The sequence below is a fragment of the Calonectris borealis genome, unplaced genomic scaffold (genome assembly GCF_964195595.1).
Source record: "Calonectris borealis unplaced genomic scaffold, bCalBor7.hap1.2 HAP1_SCAFFOLD_247, whole genome shotgun sequence".
NCBI classification, from domain to species: Eukaryota; Metazoa; Chordata; class Aves; order Procellariiformes; family Procellariidae; genus Calonectris; species Calonectris borealis.
In genome coordinates this window covers 7,715-30,487 of record NW_027441631.1, presented here as the reverse complement: position 1 = coordinate 30,487, position 22,773 = coordinate 7,715, and the positions used below count along the sequence as shown (strand labels likewise).

Genomic DNA, 22,773 nt, shown 5'->3' with positions numbered 1-22,773 from the left:
CGATCCACGCTTTAAGCTTAACACAAAGAAGAAACTGATGGGCACTAAGCCAATGAGTATGGGTGTTTGAGACCCTAGGGATAGTGGCCAAGGCACATGCTGTGCCCCTTGAGTGCAAAGAGCAATTAGGACATTGAGGCCCAGGAATGTTTAAGACACAGAGGACAGACCACACAAACTACACAACAACAGACACAGGCTGGAACTGCCCTGCCCGGTTCACACTAACATCATGCTGATAAGTAACCTGCTCCCTTTAACTGCCCAAGGGGGACTGTCCCTGGACAGCCCCCTGCCCTACACTGTCTTTAAAACCTCTTTAGGCAATCACCAACCCAGTCCCCACCCTCCCTTGGTGCCGTGCCGGTGCCCCAACTTAGCTTTAGGAGGGCCGGAAGTCTGAACCCATCCTCAACAAGGAAAACCACAGCCAGCCCACTGGATGAATCCAGGTTCCTCTTCATCATCTGCAAAGACAAGCCAATCCACACGTAACACTGCCATCAGTCAGCAGCACATCGATCCACAGGGACCCTTCCCACAACAACCCCCACCTCAGACGCGCCGTGGGGTTCCGCTCACCCACTCCCCGCCAATTCCAGAGTCTGACGCCGCGGCCGTTGTCGCTTCTGACGCCTAGGATACCGACAAAAAGTTACCATTGTGCTTGCCAGAAATCACCAGCCCCGCGCTCCTCCCCTGTACTACCCAGCTCACCTCAAACGCTCCTCCAATGCCAAAGGCAGCCCAAACAGGACCTGCAAAACCAGAGCAAAACTCTGCAATGAGTCGCCATATAATACTTTCCCATCAGACACCGACCTGGCCCACAACTGCCTCACCTGCTCGGACCTCTTGGCAGCAGCGGGGCCCCATAGAGCGGCACCTGCAAAAAAACCAAGCAAAAAGGCACATGAGGAGATACGGCCCGAAACCGCAGCCCACCTGCACCAATCCCTTTCTTGCACTCCTTTACCTGAACAGCTCGCCACCCCTGGCCTCCATCAGCTTGGGGCACCACGCCAAGGTTGGTGTACCACCTGTAAGGCCCAAACAACGTGGGTTGCTTATGACTTCACCAACAATTCAACACCTGAAAAATAACCACTACTTCAGCCCACCAATCAGTGCTCACCCGCTCACCCTGCCCAAGTCAGCTCCCATGCCCATATCCCACATCGCTGCTCGATTTGCACCTTCAAATTAAAAAAGGAAAAAAAAAAACAAAAACACAAAACCGTAAATTAATCATATAGCCACCAGTCACATCTTCCCTCTAATACGACACACCAACCCACCTTCTTACAGCGATCCGCCCCCCTTCTCCTCCATCACCCTTTGCCAGGCAGCTGGTCCCTCTGCATCTGCAAAAACAAAAGTGTCAAACTAGTCACCTGGTTGCAGAGTGATAGGGAAACAAGTCCAGAGGTCTCCTTTCCATTTAGGAACGCCATCTAGAATCCCACTATACATCCTGCCACTAAAAAAACCCACACCAATCCACAACCTTTAAGCCCCACCCGTACAAGCCTTTCAGATTTTATCTGCTTTATTACCCCTGAAGAGCCCCTCCCGCTCACCTGGGCTTATCCCCATAAAACACTGTTGAAAGAGCTGACCACACAACCCGCCAACAGCTACTGCGTCTGAGACGGCCATATGACCTTTGCGCCCACCGTCTAGGCATACCAACATACTGACCACAAACTCCTATGGCTATTCCACCTACCCCTGACTCTACGCCCCCGGGCAGGGCGGCTCCAAGCCAAACACACACAAGCACACACTGACACTGCACAGAACGCTACAAACGATGCACCTCAAAGCCAAGAGAAAACTCTCAGCAAGAAGAAAGACACCGGGACAGAAGACGCCATCAGGCAAGACGACCGTCAGGACTGTGACGGTGACATGAGGCGGCTCTACGGCAACCTCAGAGAAAGAGCAGAACATCATGGCCCACGACGAGAAGTTACTCTCAGAACTGATAGGATGTACACGCAAGAAGCCGGCCGGCGAGACCTAAGAACTTAAGGATGCGGGGAAGAAACCCGAGTCCATGAAAAATGAACGCGTAGAGAGCGGAGCGGCTCACGCAGCCAGGAGGGATGCCGCAGAAGAGGGCCGTGCGGAAACTCCCAAGAAGCCAGACAGATGCACGCTTTAAGCTCGTCACACAAGAAAACAAGCGCCTGATGGGCGCTATGCCAATGAGTACAGGTGTTCGGGACCCTAGAGATGGCGCCCCAGGCACATGCCGTGCTCCTCGAGCGCAAAGAGTAACATGGGCGTCGAGACCCAAGGAAGGCCTAAGACACAGAAGACAGACCACACAAATGACACAACACATGCAGGCTGGAACCGCCCTGCCCGGCACACTCTAGCATCACGCCCAAGAGGAGCTGCCTCCCTTTACCTGCCCAAAAGGGACACTGCCCGGACAGGCCCCGGCCCTACACTACCTGTAAAAACCCTTCAGGCAATCGCCAACCCCATCCCCTTGCTCCCGCAATCCCTCTCCGGCACTGGAGCCCCAACTTAGCTTTGTAGTACACCAGCAGTAAGGATCATGACTGTAGACGCCAACATCTTGCATAACACCCTCGTTCTCAGTCACGTCATGGGGTTCCGCTCACCCGCTCCCCGCCAATTCCAGAGTCCAAGGCTGCGGCTGACATTACTTGTGGCACCTAAGATTGCAAAAGACAAAAATACCATTCTGCTTGTGAGACATCACCCGTCCCGTGCTCCTCCTCTCTACTACCCATCTCACCTCAAATCCTTACGCAATTCTAAAGGCAGCCCGCACAGCACCTACAAAACTGAAGGTGAAAGCTTCGCTTAATTGCTGCAGGATACTTCCGCTCTCAGATGCCAACCCGGCTGACTCTCGCCTCGCTTTCTGGGACCGCTTGTCAAGGTGCTGCTTTGCTCCTCTGACCCTAAGTGCATCACCTGCCAAAATAAAACTCAATGACACATGCTGAGATACTGCCCAAGACGAGAGCGCACACGCACCAATACGCATCTCCCGCACCTTTACCTCAGCCAGTTGCCTGCACTGCCTCTGCCATTTTCAGACTGCTGTCTTGAGATGCAGGTACCACCTGTGGAAGTGAAACAATTAGGGACACTTATGACTTAACTAACAATATGACATCTGACAACTAACAGCTACTTCAGCCCACTACTCATTGCTTACTATGCCCGACTCAGCTCCAGTGCCTATATCCCACGTCGCTTCACACCTTCAGAACAAAACCAAAAAGCCAAACCACATTCTAGTTGTATAGCCACCAGTCAAATCTTGCCTCTGACACCACGGGCCAACCCATCTTCTTACAGCACTCAGCTCCGCTCTCCTCCGTCACCCCGTGGTGTGCGGCTCGTCCCTCTCCACCTGCATAAACAGTAACATTGAATGACGCACCAGGGTGCAGAGCAATAGCTTAACATTTCCAGAGATCTTGTTTCTATTTAGGAACACCATCTAGAGTCCAACTGCAGCCTGCCATTAAACAACATATATCTATCAAGCAGACATGCTTTAACACCTTTGAGATTTTATCTGCTCGACTAGCACTTTAGCTGCCACTCCCAGATGGCTCCAGTCATCCCCTAGGCACCCGCAAAACACTAAGCAAATTACTGTTGTCACCTGCTGCCAAGGGCTACTGGCTCTGATACCGGCTTTACAGCCTTCACCAATACAGTCTCAGCAAGAAAAGCGACTCCAGCCCACAGATGCCATCAGGCTACAAGACAGTCGGGGCTGCAACAAACAATCTACGTCAGCCCCAGAAAATTCAGACTCCATCACCCATCATAAAAATCTAAGTCTGCAACTTGGACGATGGATGCACGAGAAGCCAGGCTTTAACACCTAAGAACATAAAGACACAGGGAAGCAGTCCCAGAAAAGGGATCGGGGAAAACAGACCACTCTCGAGCGCTGATGCTGACACCACCTTAATCACCACCGCAAAAAGATGACCGTCCATAAACTTCTGATATGCGATACACTCAAGATAGATCCATCTATCAGACTTAAAATGCAAGAAAGGACACGCTCAGTTAGCATTACTCTGATGAGCAGAGGCTCACGAGACCCTCGGTATTGCTACCAATGCGCCCGCCACGCACATGGGACAACGGAGACATCAAGACTTGATTAAGATATCATATGGGACACAGAAAACAGACTACAAAAACTACACAATAACACTAAGGCTGGCACTGCCCTGCCCGGCAGATGCTCATGTTTTGTGCTAAGGACCCCACGCCTTCTGTCTGCCCATATGTGCCCCATATCAAACCGCCTTCTCTGCTACTCTGATTTTAAACCCCCTGCCTGCCCCACCTGGGTTTCCCCCACCCAACTGACCACCCACACAAAGATACTATTGGCCTCTCAACTTGCCTTTCAGAGGGCTGGAGGTCAGAAACCATCCTTTACAGACACCACATAGGCTACCTAGGATGACCCTGCAATCACCCAGATCCTCTTCATCTACAAACACAGAGTGCCATCGGTCACCGATGCACCAGTCAACACTAACATCATATGCAACAACGCCCTCCTCAGAAGCGCCATAGCATTCTGCTCGCTCCCAGTCTAACACTGGATGTTATGGCCAACATCGCCCATAGTACCTAGAAAAACAGAGACACAAAGCGACCGTTGTGCCTGGAAACGGTCACCCGCTCACAAACAATTCTACACCTCAAAAATAACTGCTGCTATGGTTTGGTGTTCATCGCCCACCCTGCCCAACAAGCTCAGGAGCAGACATCCGACTTCGCATCTAATTTTAGACCTTCAAAACAGAGCTTTAACTAGTCGCATAGTTAACATAACTAGTAACAGCACATTCCCTCCATCGTCACGTGCCAGCCTACCTTCTCACGGCGCTCCGCTTGCCTCCTCCCTTTGGTGTCCGGCTCCCTACTGTGCATCTGCAGCAACAACAAAACAAAGTCAACTGGATGCATACAAATCCCATAATGAACAGTGAACCTTCCCCATCCTTACTTCTTCGCTCTGCTAACTTTCTCAATCCATGCTTTGCGCTCCTATCTTCCAGGCTGAGTCAGCAACATCAGCATGTTCAAGGCAAAGACAAACACTAATACCTGTAAGAAGGAGACACCCTTCCCTTTTCTTTACCCTACCCCAATGGCCACATCCCAGACTCATCCTTTCCCCCAGCAGGCTAACATGGCTTCGCTCGCATCCCATGCTACGCCTCCGGGGTCAGTTGCCACATCAGGCGCCCGCTCAGATAGTTGGTTTGACTCCAGTGACGGTGGAACCATAATCTTTGATGCCGGGCCCACCTCAGGAAAATGCAGAGAGGCACACAGCTGTTATACACTGCTTTCCCAAAGAGAGGGACCACCACCAAAACAAACTAATAAATCCCTTTGACTAACTTAGATACTCAAGCAGCACTAAGACCCCAAAAGCACAAAACCCAAACAATTGACCTCACCACCCCCCAATCACAGCCCATGACACTATCTGCTCACAAGTGCTGTCACACCTTTAGAACCCCGCTCCTTTTCCCAAAGATGCCCTGGTCCCAAAACTTAAGAACCTCCTTCTGTTTACCTGAAAGATCAGGTGAAGAACCCCACTCCTTCCTGACAGTTCCTACCATGTATTTGCCTGAACCTGAACCTGTCAGCCACTCCTCAAAACCTGCTTTTCTAAGCTGTGACCTCTATTCAGCAAGCATTTCTTATCCTCTGTCTTCCCACAGATTCCAGGCTCTGCTACATACCTGCAACTTCACTGAAATCATGAAGCTTATAATCTACAAGAGACCTGCCAGAATCTGCAAAGATTTGAGGAACAAGGTACTCTGCGGCCAATCAAGAAAGGCAATGAGCCTAAAAGACACTATGCCTTAGGTTTCTGCTGCTTTCTTGATAAAGGCTAAAATAATGTGCACAGATACATGTAAGATGCTCACTTTAAACTGTAGCACATAATCTCATCACCAGTACTACGAAGAAATCATGTAAACAACTTGCACAGGATACAGAAAAACTGGAAAACAACTAAGACACCATGTTCAATTATGTCAGAAATTTCAGGAAAAACCAATGCTCTTACAAAAAAAACCCTACCATATTATCAAACCATATTGTTCCCTCTAAGCAGGCAATGTAAGTTTAATGTAATGTATAATTACTAACCTGAAAAAAAAACCAAGCTGCATACAAGCATACTTTTTACCAAATATTCTGCTGAACCTTGACTGGTCTTGAAATCCTAACCTCAAATAGACACATCTGTTTTCTTAACCACAAAAACACATTAACACAAATAGCTTAATTTGAAACCTACAATCAATAGAATGCACAGAAAAGCACTAATCCCAAAGAAACCCAGGAGCAGAAGAGGCTCCCTGATCAGAGGCTGTGGGTCATATACCCCGGGCCCTGCCCACCACCCTTCCCACAATCACCTGGGAAAGGGGAGGGGCTAATTGCCACAAAGAATAAAGGTGGCCAGAGGAGCAACAAAGAGTTTTCTCATCTGCTTTAAGTTTACAGCATGCAAAGCACCAAACAGAGGAAGCAATCCTTATTGGAAATGATGATACCCGCTCTTTTACTACGACTACATGTATTACATCAGCAATGTGACCGGGTAAGAAATGAAACTTCATTTTTCTGGGGTGTAGATAGAAAAACAGAGATTGTACACTAAGCTACACAGGAAAATAGCTTATAAAATACGATAAAAACATCCAAAATTATGTGTGTTAGTTTCCTATAAAAAAAAGAAAATGTTAAGAGATTATATTTCATTTCTAGCAAGACCATGTACGTTACCTAATTTCTACCAGAACTATGTTCTGGATAGGACTGCATGACAAAGCATAATTAGGTCCCATAAGAATCACTACTCAAAAAAATCTCTGGTGAAAAAGTAAATTATTTAGTGTAAATCACTGATAATTCAGAATCACCTCAACAGTGTCTCCAACTAACTTCCTTAACAAAACTAGATGAGTCCCGAAGGACAGAAAACATGAAAACACCATAGAAATACAAAAAATGTATCAGAAGCTGTATGAAACAGCTTAATTATTACTTAAGTAGCTAAAACAAAAAAAAGTTGCAAAACACAACAAAAACAATCTTGGGAGATGTGTCCATCACAATAGATGAAGGCTATCACCTTCTCTGAAAAACTCTAAAAGGATATTTGGGCTGACAATAGTCATCTTGGGGTATCAGATGCCAAACAGAAACATACTATAAAACAGAAAACAAACAGACTGCTGTGAAGCACAAAGAAGGTTTCAGCGAAGTTTTCAGCATAGATTCTGACAGAAAAAGAGGCATTATTGCAGGAATTAGAGAGGTCTCAAAGGGTCCAGAGACACCAAAGAAGTGTCAGGAATGCAACAAGCTCCAAAGCGAATTGAACAGATTACAGATGTTCTCAGGCGACCAGGGAACGAACGGAGGAGTGCCAAACGGGCGAGAGGACAGAAAGACCTACCAGGGTATCAGATGCTGACTCAGGAAGGGTTTGAGGTGAAAAAAAGGGGTGCAAAGTGCGCTCCCGTGCTAGAACGGCGCTCTGGGGCATAGGGGATGTCTCATGAGAGCTCGGCAAAGGGAGTGCAAGAGTACTGACAGGGCCTGAGAGACCAAAGAAGCCTCAGAGGTAACAATGAGAAACTCTGAAGCAGATTTCAACAAAGTACAGAGGTCATCAGGGGGCTGGAAACTGAATGAAGGCATCCTAAATGGCAGAGAGTAAGATAAGAGCATTGTGAAGCACACAAAAAAAAAAATCGAAAGGGAACTAAAGTGCTATGAGAGTGCTGCGGACTACAAGAAAGGACTCGGATGACATTGTTATAGAGTAGAGGAATTAGGAGGGAGCAGGTTAAAACAAAAAGGCTTGGAAACACAGCGAGGGCCTTGCAGTCTCAGGAGGGCATCTAGGCAAACTACAGGTGACCGAGAGAGAGGAACAGAACAGAGACACCCTCGACGGCAGAAAGATAAGTGAGTGCTGCATAGCAAAGACAGACGGGAGGCTCTGACGAAACAAGAGAGATGAAAAGGGAGATAAAATGCTATGAGGTGCCGTGGAAACCGATGAGGGTCTCAGGAGGCAGAGTGACTGTGAGGAAAGGGGTGTTGAGGGGGGCTGATGAACAAAAGAAGGTTTGGGGACGACAAAGAGAAATGCGGGTGATCATCTGAGCAGAGTACAGATGGTCCCGGGCGGCCGGGGACTAAACACAGCAATCCTAGATAGTGTATAGAAACAAACGAGAGCTCTACTGCTCAAAGCGCTACAAGATGCACATGGAGCACAAGGAAGGTCTCGCGAGGCATCGTGACTGGGAGAAAAAATGTCCTGAGCAAGCCAGAGAGATAGAAAAAGGATTAGGGACACAATGATCAAATCTAGAAGGGGTGTGAAGTGAGTAAATGTGTCCTCAGAGGGCCAGGGAATGAATAGAGGCATGGCTAGAAGAAAGAGAGGACAGAATGACTGGGCTGGGTCACAGATTCAGACATGGGAATTTTTCTGATGAAATGAGAACGGTGCGAGGTCAGCTACAAAGTTAAAAGTGTGCTTTTTTTTTTTAAGGGCAATCTCGAAGGCATCAGTAAGTATCGTGATGCCATTGGAGGGGTCCCAATTGGGTCAGAGAGACCAAAGAAGGCTAAGGGACACAAGAAAGAAGTCTGGAGGGGATCTGAACACACTACAGATGTCCTCAGGAGGTCAGGAACCAAACAGAGGCACCCTAGATGGCACACAGGATGTGCTCTGAAGCTCAAACAAACCCAAGAACGGGGTTCGAGGTAACTAGAGAGGATCAAAGGCCATTACAGAGCTAAACAGAACCGTGGGACACAAAGAAGGTCTCGGGAGGCAAGGTGACTGGGACCACAGAAGAATAAAAGAGATCGAAAGGGAGGTCAAGTGTTACCGAAATGCTGTGGAGCGCAAGGCAGGTCTTGGGAGGTATCCTAAATGGCATAGAGAAGAAAAAGAATGCTCTATTTTGGAAATTGAGATCTTAATAGAGGCACAATTGTGACACAAGGAGCCCAAAGGGTGCTTATGGAGCTAAAAGTGTGCTGCAGGGAATATCTAAGACCTGGGAGGCATTGTGACGGTAGCAGAGGGCTTCTGAGACACAAGAAGGCTCGAGGACATGATGATGAAGTCCAGAGGGGATTTGAACAGACTACAGATGTCCTCAGGGGACCAGGGACCAAACAGAGTATCCTAGTTAGCACAGAGAACAATCCAACTGTTCTGGAGAAGAAAGGTGGCATCGGGAATGGTTCTCAGCGAGCGATAAGGGTGCAAAGTGCGCTACAGAACCAAAAGAGGGCTCTGGATCATGAGGAAGGCCTCAGGAGGTACGATGATGGGAGAAGAAGGGTGCCGAGAGCAAAAGAGAGACAGAAGGTGGCTCTGGGACACAAAGCAAAAGCCTGAGGGAGAGTTATCTCTGAACAAGAAAGACACAAAGCCCGCTGCAGAACTAAAAGTTGGCCATGGAACACAAGGATGCTCACAGGAAGCATCGTGACAGAAACAGAGGGGTGCTGAGGCGACCAGAGAGACAGAAGACTGCTCGAGGGCACAAAGGTACTCGGAAAGGGGTTTGAACAGAGTACTGACGTCGCGAGGGAGATGCTGACCCATCGGAGGCGAGCGAGATGGAGGAGAGGACAAAAAGACTGCTCTGAGGAAGACGATGACCTGAGAGATGTTCTGACAAATCGAGAGGGGTATGAATTACACTCCAGAGATAAAAGCATGCCGAGGAGACGCTCTAAAACCTCGGGATGAACCAAGAAAAGAGAAAAAAAAAAGAGACAAAGAAAATTTAAGAACTGACACGGTATGTGACAAAGAAGAAAGAAGTAAAAAATAGGGATAGGCAGCTTGATAAAAGTAGACATAGGAAGAAAATTTTAAAAGCAAAAGGGCACAAGGCAGAGGAGAAAAAAAATGAAAAAATAGGGACAGAAAACTAGATAAAAGTAGACATATAAAAAAATGGAAAAAAGTTATTAAAGGAGGAAAAAATAAAAATATAAGGACAGCAAACTAAATAAACAGAGACGTAGAAAGAAAATAGAAAAATTGAGAGAGTACACAACAGACGAGGAAGAAACAAAATAGGGACAGGAACTATATAAAAGCAGACATAGCAAAAAAATTTTTAAGAGCGACAAGATAAAAGAAATAAAGGAAAAGTTAAAAAACAAGAAGAGCAAACTAAATCAACAAAGACACAAACAAAATTTAAAAACCGACGGGCTATGGCACAAACTAGAATGAAATAAAAAATAAAGACTGTGAACTGGAAAAAAGTAGATATAGAAAAAAATTTAAAAGGAACGTGACACAGGACAGACAGGAAATAATAAAGAAATAAGGTTAGACATCTTGATAAAAATAGACAGCAAAAAAATGTTAAAAGTGACAATGTAGAAGACAGATAAGAAAAAAGCAAATAATAGACACATAAAAATACATACAAGTGACCATAGAAACAAAAATTCAAAAGTGAAGAAGTTAAGAAAAAAAAATATTAAAAAGCAAAAAAACCTAATTAGACAGAGACATAAAAAGAAAACTCTAAAAGCGACCAGGTACGGGACAGACTAGAATGAATTAAAAAAAAAACAGCAAACTGGATAAAAATGCACAAGGAAAGAAAATTTAAAAGCAGGACAGATAGGAAACAATGAAAAATCAGACAGAGACATCTTGATAAAAGTAGACATGGAACAAAAATTGTAAAAGCGATGGGATACAAGAAACAGGAAAAAATTACAAAATAGGGACAGAAAATTATATTAAAGTACACCTAGAAACAAAAATTCAAACCGAAAAGAACTATGAGAGTAAAAAAATTAAAATTTTTTTAGTTAACTAGATGAAAGTAGACATAGAAAGGAAATTTAAAAAGCAACATGGTTCGTGACATACAGGAAAGAATTCAGAAATAGAAACAGGAACTGGATAAAAGTAGACATAGATGATTTTAAAAGCGCCAGGATTAAGGAAATAAAGGAAAAAATTAACAAATAGGGACGGTGAACTAAAACGAGACATATAAACTAAATGAAAAACTGTTGCGGCATACATGCACAGCCTTTATCATAACAGGGCAGCCCTACCATCTCTCTCCATTCATTGCACCTCTCTCCCTCTGTTGCTCTCTGTTGCCTCCCTTATATCTTCCTTCTGGCAATTATCACATGTCTGCTCACAATTCCCTTCACCTGTTTCTGTTCTTGAATCAGCTGGTACTCATTAGGCCACCTCTTAATTCTTCTCCACATCTCCCCCTTGTTGTTTATGGTTTTGTAGCATTGCCAAAGTCCTATCCGAAACTCCCAATTCCAGAATTCTTCTCCACATCACCCCCTTTTTTGTTCTCAATTGCCAAATTGTTCATTATGTTCACTAGAACAAGTTCATATTCAAATGAAACCTGTGACCCATATTCTTTTATTAATTTGCGTACCTCCTTAATCACCTCATATGGTGGACAAACTTAACATTTCTAATTCTTTTTCCTATTCTCCATAACCCATATTCTTTTATTGATTTGCATACCTCCTTACACAAACTTAACATTTCTAATTCTTTTTCCTATTCTCCATAACCCATATTCTTTTATTGATTTGCATACCTCCTTAATCTAATTCTTTTTCCTATTCTCCATAACCCATACTCTTTTATTGATTTGCATACCTCCTTACACAAACTTAACATTTCTAATTCTTTTTCCTATTAACATTTCTAATTCTTTTTCCTATTCTCCATCACACAGTTCACTTTCCTCTAGAACATCACTGATACATGTGTGTGTGGGTACGAATCCCCGCAGCAGATCTTCTTGGGGTGGGAGGGCGGGAACAAATGGTGCTTTAGCCTCTATCCCTGCTAAACTTCATCCGCTGTTGGCACAAGTTCAAATGAATCTTTCTTATCTTTTGGCTTTCCCTCCAGAATTGCTAAATCAGTCACGTTTTGCAACACCTGCTCTGCAGGATGCAACTTCTGCAGAGCTGCATACACACAATATTCCTTCTAGAACTTCTAGTTGCAAAGTTTTCCTCATCTGCAGTTCTTCTACTGAGATGCCGACTGCCCCATGACTAATGTATAAAGTTCATATAACTTCCCCGCGGCTGCTCACCTCTGTATCCGTTTCTTTTCAACGGCTTTTTTCTTTTATCCTGTTTCCTTTCAACGGCTTTTTTTTCCTGTTTCCTTTCAACAGCTTCTATCCCATTTCCTTTCAACGGCTTTTTTCCTGTTTCTTTTTAACAGCTTTTGCAGTTCAGCGGGGCTCACCACCGGATATTTCTATTTTCTTTCTCCAAGACCTTCTTTCTTCAGGTTTTCTTCTTTCAGTCCCTGTTCGGGCACCATTTGTTGTGGCATACATGCACAGCCTTTATCATAACAGGGCAGCCCTACCATCTCTCTCCATTCATTGCACCTCTCTCCCTCTGTCTCTCTCTGTTGCCTCTCTTATATCTTCCTTCTGGCAGTGATCACATGTCTGCTCACAATTCCCTTCACCTGTTTCTGTTCTTGAATCAGCTGGTACTCATTAGGCCACCTCTTAATTCTTCTCCACAAAAAAACATCAAGCTACACGACAGATGAGAATGAATTAAACAACAGGGATGGGAGTTTGATAAAAGTAGACGTAGAAAGAAAATTTAAAAAGCGATGGTAGTAAGGAAGACAAGAAACAAAAAATAAAGAGCGTGAACAGGATAACAGTAGTCAAAGAAAGGGCATTTAAAAAAGAGGATTAAGAAAGAAAACAAATTTGAAAAATAAGGACAACAAACAAAAATGCAGACAAAAAGAAAATTTGAAAAGCAAAAGCATAAAAGACAGACAAGAAAAAAAATAAAATTCAGACAGCGAACTGGACAAAAGGAGACGCAGAAAATATCAAAAGCAACAGGGATTAAGGAAGTAAAGAAAAAAAGATAATGACTGTGAACTAAATAAACAAACATAGAAAGTAAATTTTAAAAGCGATGGGGATTGAGAAGAAAAGATTAAAAAGTATAGACAGAAAATGAAAAAAAAAGTACATGTAAAAAAACTTTAAAAGCCATGGGATTAAGAGAGGAAAATATGAAAAAACAGGGACAAAACAAAAAACGGAGACATAGCAAGTACATTTTAAAAGCAAGGGGGTACATGACAGACAGAAAAGCAATAAAATATAGGGATAGGGAGCGTGATAAAAGTAGACATAAAAACAAAATTTGAAAATCCAAGGAATTAACAGAGAAAAGAACTAAAAAAAATAGGAACAGCAAACTAAATAAGCCAAGACGCAGACAGAAAGTTTAAAAAGCAAGGGCACTAAGGAAACAAGAGAAATAAGAAACAATGCAGACAATGATCTCAATAAAATCAGACATAGAAAGAAAATTTAAAAGCTACGTGTTAAACGAGAGACAGGAAAGAAATAAAAAATAAGGATAGGCCTGTTGATAAAAGAGGTCACGGAAAGAAAATGTAAAAAGCAATGACATACAGGACAGAGAGGAAAAACTTTCAAATAGGATCACCAAAGTAGATAAAAGTAGACATAGAAACAAAGGTTTACAAGCCATGAAAAGATTAAAAAATAGGGACACTGAACTAGAACAGAGACATCAACCAAAATTTTAAATAAGGCAGCACTAAGGAAGGACAAGAAGTAATTCAAAACTAAAGACATCAAACAGCATAAAAGTAGACATGGAACATTTTAAAAGCAACAAGGACTATGAGAAGTAAAAAAAAAAAAATTAAACAACAGGGAGAACGAACTAAATAAACAGAGACATAAAAAGTAAATTTTTAAAGTGACAGGGTACATGACAGGCAGGAAACATAAAAATCAGGGATGGGAAGCTTCACAAGAGCAGGCATAGAAGGAAAATTTTAAAAACGATGAGGTACAGGACAGATAGGAAAAAAACTGAAAACAGAGACAGCAAAGTAGATAACAGTAAACATTGAATCAACATTTTAAAAGCCAAGGGATTAAGGGAGGAAAGAATTAAACAATATTGGTAGCAAATGAAAATGCAGAGATAGAAAGAATTTTAAAAGCAAGAGCGCTAGGGAAAGACAAGAAATAATGAAGTAAGTAAAACAGCGAACGTAATGGGGGTACAAAGAACGAAAAATTGAGATGAGGAAAAAATTTAAAAAATAGCAAGCAAACTAAAACAGAGACGTAGAAAGAAAATTTTAAAAGTCATGGCAAAAAGTAAAGCAAAGGAAAACAATTTGAGAATCAAGACAACAAACAAGACAAAAGCAGAAAATTTTTCAAGCCGATGGATTAAGAGAGGAAAGAACTAAAAAATAGCGACAGTGAACTAAAAGACATACATAGACAAAAACTTTTCAAAGCGACAGCACTAAGGAAAGACAAGAAATCATTAAAAATTCAAGACAGGGAACAGCATAAAAGTAGACATAGAAAGAAAACTTTAAAAACAACAAGCATTACGGAAATAAAGGAAAAAAATTATGCAATAGGTACAGCAAACTAAAACAGATGTAGAAAGAAAATATAAAACTGAGGGCACTAAGGAAAGACAAGAAATAATTAAAAATAAATACATCAAAGGGAAAAAGGTAGACATAGAACATTTAAAAAGCGAGGGGCATTAGGGAAATAAAGGGAAAAATTAAAAAGTAGCGACACCTAAGTAAGCCAGAGATGCAGAAAGAAAATTTACAAAGCGAAGGCACTACTAAAGACAAGAAATCATTAAAAAATAAATACAGCAACCCAAATAAAAGCAGACAGAAAATTTTAAAAGCGAGGTTGATTAAAAAAATAAGGAAAAAATTAATAAATCGTGACAGCCAACTAAAATGGAGCCATAGAAAGAAAATATAAAAAGCAACGGCACAAAAGAAAGAAAACAACAAAGGGAATAAAAGTAGGCATAGAAAGAACATTGAAGAAGTGATAGGCATTAGGGAAATAAAGGAAAAAATTATGAAGTAGGGACACCAAACTGAAACAGAGACATGAAAAGAAAATTTTAAAAGTGACCGCACTAAGAAAACACAAGAAATAAATAAAAAGACAGCAAATGGAATAAAAGCAGACAGAAAATTTTAAAAGCAACAGATTAAGAAAATGAGAAAAAATTAGAAAGTAGCGACGGCAAACTAAAACAGAGACATAGAAAGAAAATATATAAAGCAAAGAAATTGAGAACAGAGAGGAAAAAAAAAATAGGGTCAGCAAACTAAATAAATGGAGACATTGAAACAAAATTTAAAAAGTGATGAAGTAGAGGAAGAAATTAAAAACACGAACAGGAAACTGGATAACTGGAGTCAGGGAGAGAAAATTTAGAAAGCAACGGGATACTGGCCGTATGCGTAAGGAGTTAAATATCGGGAGAGGGAGCCACAGGGAAAAGACATTGGAAGAGCAACAGGGTACAGAGCACAGGGAGTCACTGAAAACAGAGATGGGTCACGCTGAATAGAGGGAGACCTAGAAATGCAATTTGCACAAACAATGAGAAAGAAGGCAGCGTGGGAAAAATGAAATAATAGGCAGGTGGGGAGCTGGAAATGTAGGCGGCGACGGTGTATAGAACAGGGCTGACAAAAGAGCAAAAAGCCTTAGGGAGCCGGGCAGCTGGAAAGGTAGACGGAGGCAGGGACGAGCAAGGAGGTAGGCAGAGGTCTGGAGAAGCACTGCAGGGAGGGGCCCGGATGGACGAGGTGGGATGCACAACTCACCGCAGCTGCTGGAGACCGGCAGGAGACCTTTACTGCCCTGAGGCTTCTCTTTCTGCCCTTGTCCCTTCCTTCTCCGCAGTGCCGGCTGCCTGACCCTCACCCACCTAAGAGCAGGGGCTGGAGCGCTTCTCTCCCATGAGGCTTCCCAGACTCATGGCAGCTCACACATGCGGCCAACAGAGGCACTGAGCTCCTGGCGCCATGTGTTGGTGGTGTGCTCTGTCAGGGCTTGCTGGGAGAGATCCTTCCTCGCTGCGGGGATGGGCTGTTCCTTGCCGGAGACAACTGCCTGCGGAAGCTTCTTCGTTTCACTCTTCGGCCGGGTGCTGCAGGCAAGCGTGCCCAGGCAGCCCCCTCTCCAGCTAGAGCCCTTTAGCATAGCAGGGCCAGCCCCATCCTCAGCCTCACAGGGGGCTGCCCTGACCCATCCCCACCTGCAGCCTTTATAAACCCCTGGCCCAGCCCCATTCGCACCTCATGGGTTCCACCTGGGCGGCCCCAGCCCACAGCTGGAGCCCATCGGGAAGAGGGGCCATGGCCCCAGCCCCACAGCACATCACCCCTTCCCCTGGACCCAACCACAGCCACTTGCCCAGAGCCCAGCAGCTGGAAACGCACCCAGGAGCACAAAGGAGGCAGCAAAGGTTTGTTTCTTTACACGCATCAAAAATTTCGGCACCGAGTTGGCTCCAAGTCTCAGAATCCAAAGGCAGCAGGACAAAGGGAAAAGAGGGAAGAAGAAAGCAGGAGGAAAGACAGAGGAAGGTAGACAACAGGTATGGGACAGGGAGCCAAAAAATGGGATACAGGGAACAAGAGAGGGACGGGGAACCGCATACAGGTGATGAGAGAGACAGAAATGGAGTGCAGCAAGGAGGAGAATGAGGAGATGGAGCAATAAATAAGGGTGGGGGGGGTGAGTCAGAGAGCAGGGGAGAGAGAGGGGAGGAACCGAGCGGGACAACAGAAACAACAGAGAGGGACAGAGAATGAGACAGACACAGACAGGAGACAGAGGGACGGTGGGGGTGTCATTTTACAGTGATGGAGAACTGGATAGAGTGAGACATGTAGAAAACTACAAAAGGGGAACAAAGCAGAAAGATTTTTAAAAAAAACAACAATAACAACAACAAAGAGGGACAGGAAGCTGGATAGAGGCAGTCATAGAGAAATTAAAAAGTGACAAACACAGGAAAGAATTAAAAAAGAGAGCACATAAGATGGATAGACTGAGAACTAGAAAGGGAACAGGACAGAGAGGCAGGAAATTTTAACAATTGTTCGAGGAAGCTTTGCAGAGGGAGGTTCAAAAGCGAAAATAAAAAGCGACAGGCTACCGGAAACACAGCGAGGAAAAAAATGGACAGGGAACTAGATAAATGGAGATATACAAATAAAATTTTAAAAGCAACAGAGTACACAACAAGAAAGAATTAAAAACAAGGGAAAGGCAATGAGATGAACAGAGGCATAAAAAGAAAATTTTAAAAATGACAGGGTAAGGAAAACGGAAAAAAAAATTAAAATAGGGAGAGGAAACCGAATAAAAGATGAGAAGGAAAAAAATTTCAAAAGTAATGGGATACATAAGAGACAGGAAGAAAAATAAATTAGGGATTGGGAGCTTGATGGAAGTACACATAGAAGGAAACTTGAAAATGCAAAGAGGTACAGGACAGTCAGCAGACAACTAAAAATAGGGACAGCAAACTAGAGCACCGGTACATATAGAAACAAAATTTTAAAAGCCAAGGGATTAAGAGAGGGGAAAAGTAAAAAAAATATAGAGACAGCGATCTAAACAGAGACATACAAAGAAAATTTATTAAGTGGAGCGCAGGCTGCGGGACAGACAGGAAAGAATTAAATTAACACATTGGATGGGATAAAATTACACATGGAAAAACTAAAAAGCCACATCTTTTAGGAAAGACATGAAAAATCTAAAAAATAAAAAAGGGTGACCAAGACAGAAACCTATTAAAAAATAATAATAGGGAGTTTGATCAACGTAAATATAGAAAGAAAATTTCAAAACCAACTGGCAAGAGGACAAACAGAAAAAAAAAAATAAAAACAGAGACCGCAAACTAGATAAAAGCAGACAGAGAAACAAAATTTTTAAAGCCGAGGGACTAAGACAGGAAAGAATTAAAAAATAGCAACGGCGAACTAAACAGATGAAGACAGAAATTGTAAAAAGCGACCGCACTAAGGAAAGATGAGAAAATTTATAAATAAAGATAGTGAACAGGATAAGGTAGACTGAAAATTTTACAAGCAATGGGGATTAACGCAATAGGAAAAAATTCAAAAACAGCGACAGCAAACTAAAACGGCAAAGTAGAAAGACAATTTAAAAAGCAAAGGCATGAAGGAAAGACAAGAAATAATTAAGAAAAAGAGCAAAGGGAATAAAAGTAGGCATAGAAAGAACATTAAGAAAGCGAGGAGGATTAGGGAAATAAAGGGGAAAACTGAAAAATAGGGACAGCAAATTAAAATGGAGACGTAGAAAGAAAATCTTAAAAGCGAGGGCACTAAGGAAAGAGAAGAAATTAAAAAAGGACAGTGAAGGGAATAAAAATAGACACAGAGAGAACATTAAAAAATTGCGAGGGATTAGAAAATTAAAGGGAAAAACTAAAAAATAGGGACATCAAAGTAAAAGATGTAGAAAGAAAATTTAAACATCGAGGGCACTGAGAACAGACAAGAAATTGTTAAAAGAAGAAAAAAACAGCAAAATACAAACAGCGAACGGGATAGAAGTAAAAAAAATCCAAAAAGTGACCAGGATTACAGAAATAAACTGAAAAAATATTTTAAAAAGGCCAGCAAAATAAAATAGAGTTGTAGAAAGACAATTTAAAAAGCGAAGCCATTAAGGAAAGACAAGAAATAATAAAAAAATAAAGACAGCTAAAAGAATAAAAGTAGACAGGAAATTTTAGAAGCAAATAGGATTAAGGAAATAAAGAAAAAAAATTTAAAATACCACCATTAAACTAAAACAGAGTTTGAAAGAAACAAAATCTTAAAAATGACAGCAAAGAATCGAGAGAAGAAATAATTTTTAAAAGATGGCAAAGGGAAAAAAGTAGGCGTAGAAAGAACTTTTCAGAAGCGAGAAGGATTCAGGAAATAAAGGGAAAAACTAAAAAATAGGGACAGCTAACTAAAAAGGAGATGTGCGTAGAACATACAAAAAGTGACAGTGATAAGTAAACATGAGAAATAATTAAAAAATAGACAAATAAAGACCATAAACAGGATAAAAGTAGACTAGAAAACGTTAACAGCAAAGGTGATGAAAGAAATAAGGAAATGTTTAAATAATAGCAACAGCAAACTAAAAAGAGAGACATAGAAAGAAAAATTATAAAGGGAATGCACTAAAGAAAGACAAGAAAAATAATTAAAAGCTAACGACAGCGAACGCGATAAAAGTAGATAATATTAAAAGCCAAGGGATCAAGAGAGGAAAGAACTAAAAAATAGCAACAGCAAAATAAAATGCAGACATAGATAGAAAATTTTAAAAGCTAGGGCACTAAGGAAAGAGAATAAGTAATTAACAAATAAAGGCATCAAAGGGAATAAAAGTAGGCATGGAAAGAACATTTTAAAACTGAGGAGAATTAGGGAAATAAAGGGAAATATTAAAAAATAGGGACAGCAAGCTAAAACAGATGAAGAAAAAAACTTAAAGCAAAGGCACTAAAGAAAGGCAAGAAATACGTAAAAGAAAAGACAGCTAAGTAAAGACTGGGAACAGGATAAAACTAGAAAATTTTAAAAATGAAAGGGATTAGGGAAATAAAAGGAAAAAAATTTTAAAATAGTAGAGGCAAACTAAAACAGAGATGTAGAAAGAAAATATAAAAAGTGATGGCACAGAAGAAAGAGCTGAAATAATTAAAAAGTAAAGACAGTGAATGGGATAAACGTAGGCATAGAAAGAAAACTTAAAAAGCGACAATCATCAGGGAAATAGAGGAAAAAAAATCAGAAATAGGGAAAGCAAAAACAGAGATGTAGAAAGAAAATTTTTCAAGTGATGGCACTAAGGAAAGACAAGAAATTAATTAAAAAATAAGGACAGCAAAATAAAGACGGCGAATAGGATAAAAGGAGACAGAAAATTTTAAAAACAACAGTCATGAAAGAAATGAGAAAAATATTTTAGAATGGCATTGGCAAATTAAAATGGAGACATAAAAAGAATATTTAGAAAGCAGGGGCACTAAGGGAAGACAAGAAATTATTTTTAAGAACTGCAAAGGGAATAAAAGTAGGCACAGAGAGAAGATAAAAAAAACAGGGGCTTAGGGAAATAAAGGGAAAAACTAAAAAATAGGGACAGCATACTAAAAGAGATGTAGAAAGAAAATTTTAAAAGCTAGGTCACTACGGAAAGAAAAGACAATTTTAAAAAGATAGCGAACGGAATAAAAGTAGGCATAGAAAGAACAATTAGAAAGCAATGGGTATTAGGGAAATAAAGGAAAAAATTATGCAGTAGAAACACTGAACTAAAAGAGATGAATATTTAAAAAGCGACAGCACTGAGGATAGACGAGAAATTATTGACAGAAAAGACAGCAAAATTCAGACAGCGAACGCGGTAAAAGTAGACAGAAATTTTATAAGTGACGGTGATTACAGAAATAAGGAAAAAATTAAAAAATAGCACCCGCAAACTGAAATGTAGAAAGAAAATCTAAAAAGTCACAGCAAAGAAGCAAGAAAAGAAATAATTTTAAAAAGATAGCAAAGAGAGGAAAAAGTAGGCGTAGAAAAAACTTCTTCAAGCGAGGGGGAAAGGAAAATAAAGGGAAAAACAAAAAAAAACAGACAGCGAACTAAAATGGATATTTATAAAGAATATCTAAAAAGCGAGGATGCTAAGGAAAGACAAGAAATAATTACAAAATCAAGATGGTGAACATAATAAAAGAAGACAGAAAATTTAAGAAGCAAATAGGATTAAGGAAATAAGGAAGAAAGTAAATATTTGCAAACTAAAACGGAGAAGAAGAAATAAAATTTAAAAAGCGATGGCACTAAGGAAAAACAAGAGAAAATAATTTAAAAATTAAGACAGCAAATGAGATAGAAGTAGAAAATTTTTAAAGCAACAGGGATTAAGAAAATAAGGACAAATTAAGAAATAGCAATGGCAAACTATAACAGAAACATAGAAAGAATATGTAAAAAGGGACGGCACTAAGAAAAGACAAAAAAAATTCTTATAAGACAGCGAAGAAAAAAAAATAGGCGGAGAAAGGACATTTTAAAAGCGACAGGCATTAGGGAAATACAGGAAAAAACATTAAAAAGGGACAGCAAACTAAAAGAGATCGAGAAAGAAAATTTAAACAGCGAGGCCGCTACAGGAAGATGAGATATAATTAAGAAATAAAGACAGCAAACTGGATAAATGTAGACAAAAAAATTTAAAAGCAACAGTGATTAAGGAAATAAGGAAAAATTAAAAAGTAACAACAGCGAACTAAAACAGATGTAAAAAGAAGATCTAAGTAATGAAAGTGATGGCACAGAAGAAAGAGAAGAAATAATTTTTAAAAGACAGCAAAGGGAATAAAAGTAGGCATAGAAAGAAAATTTTTAAAGTGAGGGGGATTAGTAACAAAAAAGAAGTATTAAAAAAATAGGAACAGCGAACTAAAACAGATGCAGAAAAAAAATTTAAAAGCGACAGCATTAAGGAAAGACAAGAAATAAAGGTAGGCAATTAAAGACCCCAAATGGGATAAAAGTACACAGAAAATTTTAAAAGCAACAGCAATTAAGGAAATAGAATTGGTTAAAGTCGACATGGAAAGAAAATGTAAAAAGCAACAGGGTACACGATAGCCATGAAAAAATTAAAAAACAGCAATACGCAGCTTAATGTAAGTAGACAGAAGGAAAAATTTAGAATTGATTAGGTACAAGACAGACAGGAAAAAATTAAAAAATAGCGACAGTGAAGTAAAACTGAGAAACAGAAAGGAAATTTAGTAACGACAGGGTACAGGACATAGAGGAAAAAATTGAAAAATAAAGATAGCGAACTGGATAAAAGTAGAAATTAGAAATTTTGAAAAGGGACGGGGTAGGTGACAGACAGGAAATACTTACAAAATAACCATTGACAGCTTCAGAAACGTAGACGCAAGGTCGTGGATTAACCCTGGCTAGCAACTGAGCACCATACAGCTGCCCGCTCGCTCCGCCACAGCGGAATGGGGAGACAATGGAAAGGATAAATGTGAGAAAGAAACACAAGAGTTGATATAAAAACAGTTTAATAATTAAACAGAAATTGTTTAAAAAATGTAAGGGGGGGGGGGAAACAAACAACAAAAAGAGAGGAAAATAAAACCCGAGACAAACAAGCGATGCAAATGAAAAAAATTGCTCACCACCGACAGACGGATGCCTGGCCGGTCCCGAGCAGCGACCCCCGCAAACCTCCACCCCCAGTTTTATTGCTACGCGTGACGTCATAGGGTCTGGAATATCCCTTCGTTCAGGTGGGGTCAGCTGTCCCGGCTGTGTCCCCTCCCACTTTCTCGTGCACCTCCAGCCTGCTCGCTGGTGGGGCGGGGGGAGGAGCGGAACAGCCCCCGAGCTGCGTAAGCGCCGCTCAGCAATAACTGCTGCGTCCCTGTGTTAACAACGCTGTTTTCGGCACAAATCCAAAACGTAGCCCCGTACCAGCTACTGTGAAGAAAACTAACGCTATCCCATCCAAAACCACCACGTGCAGAAATAAAATTTTAAAAGTTGTGGTGTGGGAAACACGGAAAAAAATTTTAAAATGGGGACAGAAAACTAGAAAAACGGAGGCATAGAAACAAAATTTTAAAAGCGTCGGGGAACAGATAAGATAGCAAACATAATAAATGTTGACATAGGAAAAAATTTATTAAGCGATGGCATTA

At 41.4% G+C, this 22,773-nt stretch overlaps 2 long non-coding RNA genes across 2 annotated transcripts; one reads left to right on the top strand and one right to left on the bottom strand.

Annotated features, from left to right (window-relative positions):
* Nucleotides 1-327: 327 nt before the first annotated feature.
* Nucleotides 328-1,816, bottom strand: LOC142077421 (uncharacterized). Its single transcript, XR_012671803.1, has 3 exons — nt 718-1,816; nt 583-636; nt 328-467 (listed from the first exon to the last, which is right to left on the bottom strand). It is a non-coding gene; the product is annotated as an uncharacterized LOC142077421 (long non-coding RNA).
* A 14,711-nt stretch (nt 1,817-16,527) lies between these two features.
* LOC142077420 (uncharacterized) lies at nt 16,528-21,673 on the top strand. The gene is made up of 2 exons (XR_012671802.1): nt 16,528-16,681; nt 16,739-21,673. It is a non-coding gene; the product is annotated as an uncharacterized LOC142077420 (long non-coding RNA).
* The last annotated feature ends 1,100 nt before the right edge of the window (nt 21,674-22,773 follow it).